Below are 5,289 nucleotides of genomic sequence, written 5' to 3'. Positions count from 1 at the left end.
CATTTCTGTGGAGTCCTCATGAACAATGGTTCTGGCTGTCTATGGGTTCCTAAATCTGTTTTGCATTGTTGGAGATACGAAGGATCATATTCAATTCTAATGTGATTACTTATTTCGGGGAATATACCAAATGAAATCTACAGACAGTTTAACATCCATCGTCCCGTCTGCTTGCCAGCACAGATTTCCTTGAACATGTTGGTCCATTGCTCATGTCCATTCATGGGCTTATACTCAGCTTGAGTTCAGCGTGGGCCATGTTCAAAGAAGCTGTGTTTTCTCTGGTGCCGGAATGTCTTAAAGGGCTGATTGATGTTTGCTACCTGTGGGAGTATGTCTTGTCCACCAGAAGGGTTTCCATGATGAGTCCTGCCATGGATCAGTGATAGAGCAGAAGATCCCCTGGGGGCTAATATATAAATTGGGGATGGAGCCACTTTTATTCACCTAAATCAGAATGACTCTTTAGCCTCTTCCTTGTCATGTCGTATCCCATGCATCCATTGCATATACCAAATGCAAACAGCCTCTGTCTTCTCATAGACACGTCTGGTGCTGCAAAGGAACAAGTATGTGTATCAGGGCACAAACATGACCAAATGCCTATGTATATCTCCTCACTCAAATGGATATGCATTATTCACTTGGTGGAGTATGCCTTTGGGGAGTGCACTTTCAGTCATAGGACAGAGGATGAACAAATCTCTTGGTTCCCAGCCATGCTTGAAAGCTTTAGGGAAAAATAAGAACAAGAAATAGACTGAAGACTGGAAAAAAATTGCCTGGTGAAAGATACCTTATACTCCTGATCTACACTGTAGACTAATTCCTGCAAACAAGAGGACTATAATACCATGAAACTTGCAAACAGAATGCAAATAATTGCTTCAACTCATTTTTCTTTCAGTGTTTCTCAGTAGTTGTGCACAGTTCAGCAATTCATTTTTACACACATACATAAATACAACTAGATAAATCTATGTACTCAGGTACTATTATTTAGCAGGAGAAAAAGAAACAAAATAAACTGCTAGGAACTAGAGGCAACTCCAGCTAACAATGAATATGGGGTCCTATCTGCTCCCTGTTCTGTCTTCCTGATCAATCTAAACTCAACATGTTCTCAAATGGCAGGACCCACAGGAATCTCAGTGACTCTCAGTACCACATCATACAAGACTTAAGTGGACCTTATGGGACTCAAATCCACAGTTTTACTGACAGATATATTTTAAAAGTTATTTTAGTAGGAAGAACACTTTATGTGAAAATCTCTAAGTTAGGTAAGGCTTTCATGTGCTTCCTGATATCTGCAGTGTACCTGAAAACACCTATATGTTTTAATGTATCCCTGCAGCTGCCTTGTTTTTATTTTTCAATATCCTCAGGATATATATATACCTCTACACAACAGAAGGCCAGGAATTCACTTCATCACTGGATCTTGATTGCCCCCATTACCCAAATCCTTGGTGATTTCCACCTTGGTCAACTCATCTCAGGATTTCTCAACATAGTTCACTCCAGCAATTCCTTAGAAAGCAAACATGTATGAGACTTCATCAAATATCTCTGTCTCCACCCTTCACAGGCTGCCAGCACTACCCCATTCAGCTTTGAAGCCTTATATGCCTCCACATTCTCTCTAGCCACACCTGTGCGCATGAAAGATTCATGCTGTGCTTCATGCCACGACAACACCTCTGTGATGAGCTGCCACGCAGTCATCACATCACTTCAGACACTTTAAAGTGAATTAAAATACAGTCACACAATGCCTCAGTAATGACTTAGCATCACCAGGGGATATCCCTGGCTAAGGGATATGTCATGCAAAGGTCAACCAAAAGCCTATTGGATTAAACTAACACAATAGGAGCAGCACACCACAAATATGGTCAGCAACAGAAGTCAAATAACTTTGTCTCTTTTTCAACATCATTAAAACAAATAGTGAACCATGTCTTATATTATTTAATTACTTTCAAAAGACTCTTAGGCATGACACTTATGGATTTTAGCAATGTATTTATCCAAATCATTAGTCTAGTTTTGATGCTATACATTCATAACAAATCATGTAAGAAGACCACAGAGGACACAGGTCTTCTGTAATATAAAGTTATTGTTAATTGTATGTTAAATATTTCAAAGATGTCCAGCAATGAAATTAAGTATTTCAATGGTAATAGGTAATTTATTTGTTCTGATGATATTTTAGTTCGACTGCATTTTAATTTCAAACTCTTGTCAGTCATCAATTTCTGTGGGATATCAACAAGATAAATAAAGCTGTTAACTAAGTGAGAATTTACTTGTAAATCAGAATGTGTGCAATAAACTGAAGGCTTTTTCTGATTGCTACCAATCATTGTCAGTATTAGAGAAAAAGTATCAATGATGTTTGCCTCTCACAAACACTAACTAGAATTTAAATAAGGAGATAAACAATAGCTCTCAGAAAAGGAATTTTTCTACAGCAAAAGGGAGTGAACGACAATGCTTCATCTTGGTTACTTCAAAAATAAGAATGATTTTTATCACATTTACTGGATAAAATACACCACATATTTACATTGGTGAAGAGATGGCATCTGCTATTCTTACATAGATCAATATAAATTATTCTCCACCTATTTCCCCCATATTTTTATTGGCACAGTGGTAGAATTAAAACTTCCGTGAAATAAACCACAGAAAATAATAAGAATTGCAAATGTTCAGAAAGTTGAAAACATTTGATTGCTTTGGAAAAAAAAATCAATGCATTTGAAAAGAATAACAGGATAATCAAGCAAGTCCTGTTTTACTATTGCAGTCTAAGAGACTTTTGGACTTCCAGCAGAGAAGGCATTTATGGATCATCAATGTATTATTTGTAGAAGCAAAAGGGAAAAAAATACTTTTGTCTAGAGACAATAGTCTTGATTATGGTGTTTCTAAAGTAATAAAAGTATATGCAAGTCTAGAATATATTTTTGCCTTTTTTTTCCTACAGACATCATCTTAGAATGCCAATTTACTTCTTACAAATATTATTTGAATATATCCGTTCAATAAACAGGCATCTGGCTGCTAAATCTGCCTGGCATTTTGGAGGTTCCAAATGAAGATTTTAGAATGAGTAAATATATGGTTATTATACTTACAAGATCCATAACATGCCAGTCCTCAGTCTTCATAAGATTTGTCATTTTTGAATAATTGCTTTTAAAGTGGAGGTCAGGAATTGAAGCCAGAAATAAATTGATATTGGCTATAGTTTGTAAACAAGACTCCCTTGACATGCTGACTTGACTGTCCCTGTTGTTATTTCCTTTGGCTGGCTTTTAATCTTGTTCAGTTAAAGTAACTACAGAGAAATGAAAAGGCTTATTAGGTTTGGCAAGCTATAATTGATTGTATAAATCCAACATCTTAAGAAAACAGTCTAGAGCATTCAAATTTTTTCATGTATATCTGTGAATGTAACTTTGTGTTCAGGGTATAACGTTGATCTACATGATCAATAGATACATGAGAAATTATTAGTCTTTTGTGTCATTAGAAAGTTAATCAGAGCAGCTGTAAAATACTGTCCTCATTAAATTTATTCATCTTTGTCATAGAATCATAGAATGGTTTGGGTTGGAACGGACCTTAGAGATCATCTAGTTTCAATCATGTTGCTATGGACATGGAATGTTCAGCTAGACCAGGTTGCTCAGAACCCCATCCAGCCTGGTCTTAAACATCTCCAGAGATAGGTAATACACTTCTCTGGGAAACCTATTCCCACCACCCTCACAGAATTTTCTCTGAATTAGTAATCTAAACCTGCTCTGTTTCAGCTTAAGGCTATTCCCTCTTGTTCCCTTACTAAATATCCTTCTGAAAAGTCCCTCTCCAGTGTTCTTGTAAGCCCCCTTTAAGTACTGTAAGGCTGCTCGAAGGTCTCACCAGAGCCATCTCTTCTCAAGGCTGAACAGCTTCAAGTTTCCCAGCCTGTCTTCCTAGGAGAGGTGTTCCAGCCCTTTTGATCATCTTCATGGCCTCCTCTGGACTTGCTCCAACAGTTCCATGTCCTTCCTATGCTGGGACCCCGGGGCTGGATGCAGCACTGCAGGTGGGGTCTCAGCAGAGCAGAGGGGCAGAATCCCCTCCCTGTTCCTGCTGGCCACACTGCTTTGGATGCAGCCCAGGACATTTTTGGCTTTCTGGGCCATGAGCACACATTGCTGAGCCATATTGAGCTTGTCATCCACAAACACCTCCAAGTGTGTTTCAACAGGATTAGTCTCAATCCATTCTCTGCCCAGCCTGTTCTTGTGCTTGGGACCTATTGCCAAGATTTGTATAAAGAAAACCATGGGTTTGGAGCACAGAAAATAATAAAGAAAATTTCATTTTCTGTTCCTGATCTTTTAGACCAAACTAAAACATTGAGAAAACAATGGCTCCAGGAAGTAGTGTTTCTCACTTCAACAAAAGGAAACGAAAATATCTGGATCAAACAAATGGTGATGCACACCCAAAATCCTCTTATGAGAAAAAAAGAATATACTGACTGGTACTAAGAACACCTTGCTTATCCCATTAGGATTTTAGCAATGTATTTATCCAAATCACTAGTCTAGGTTTGATGCTATACATTCATAACAAATTATATAAGAAGACCTCATAAACTATTACCTTATAATTGCTGTACAATAAAAGATACTATTATTTACCTTTATCCCCATTAAATTATGTTGGTCCTTCCAATGTCACTTTGGGCTGGGTTGAGAGTCCCAGTCTTCTTCCTTCAGAAGTGGTGAGTGTATTTTACCTTGTGTCATCACTTCCCTGAAGCATTCATTGGGAAGAGTATGATGCCCATGGTAGTAGAGCTCTTCTTCTTCAGGCTTGGTGGCCACCTGGGTTTATTTTTATACATTTTCTTAACAAGACCAGCTTTCAGCTAAAGTTTGAAATTTTTCCAGTACCATCCCTTAGCCCACTATAACACAAAAGACTCTTAAACTGGCCCATGGCTGCAAGGTCTGATAACATTTGACAGACCTTTGCCAAATGCAGCATTTCCAGTATGATCTACAAGTGGTCAGGCAAAAGCCACTTGACCACTAGACAAAATATGTTCATGTTTTCATATAACAAAGTACTAGAATCTGTAGGTTTAGAAAGGATTTCTCATTACACAGGGACTTCAAAAATAATTGAGGAGACAATGATTTCTTACAGTTCAAAGGTTTGGGTTATGGAACACTAATGGAGGACTTTTTAGAGGGGCAATGGCAAAGTTTCATGCTG

At 37.9% G+C, this 5,289-nt stretch overlaps 1 long non-coding RNA gene across 1 annotated transcript; it reads right to left on the bottom strand.

The window, feature by feature from the left end:
* Window positions 1-457: 457 nt before the first annotated feature.
* Window positions 458-4,710, bottom strand: LOC128784318 (uncharacterized). The gene is made up of 3 exons (XR_008429431.1): window positions 3,940-4,710; window positions 3,150-3,352; window positions 458-555 (listed from the first exon to the last, which is right to left on the bottom strand). It is a non-coding gene; the product is annotated as an uncharacterized LOC128784318 (long non-coding RNA).
* Between the last annotated feature and the right edge of the window lie 579 nt (window positions 4,711-5,289).

Source organism: Vidua chalybeata, chromosome 2, assembly GCF_026979565.1.
Source record: "Vidua chalybeata isolate OUT-0048 chromosome 2, bVidCha1 merged haplotype, whole genome shotgun sequence".
Taxonomy (NCBI): domain Eukaryota; kingdom Metazoa; phylum Chordata; class Aves; order Passeriformes; family Viduidae; genus Vidua; species Vidua chalybeata.
This window is presented reverse-complemented; position numbering and strand designations above follow the sequence as displayed.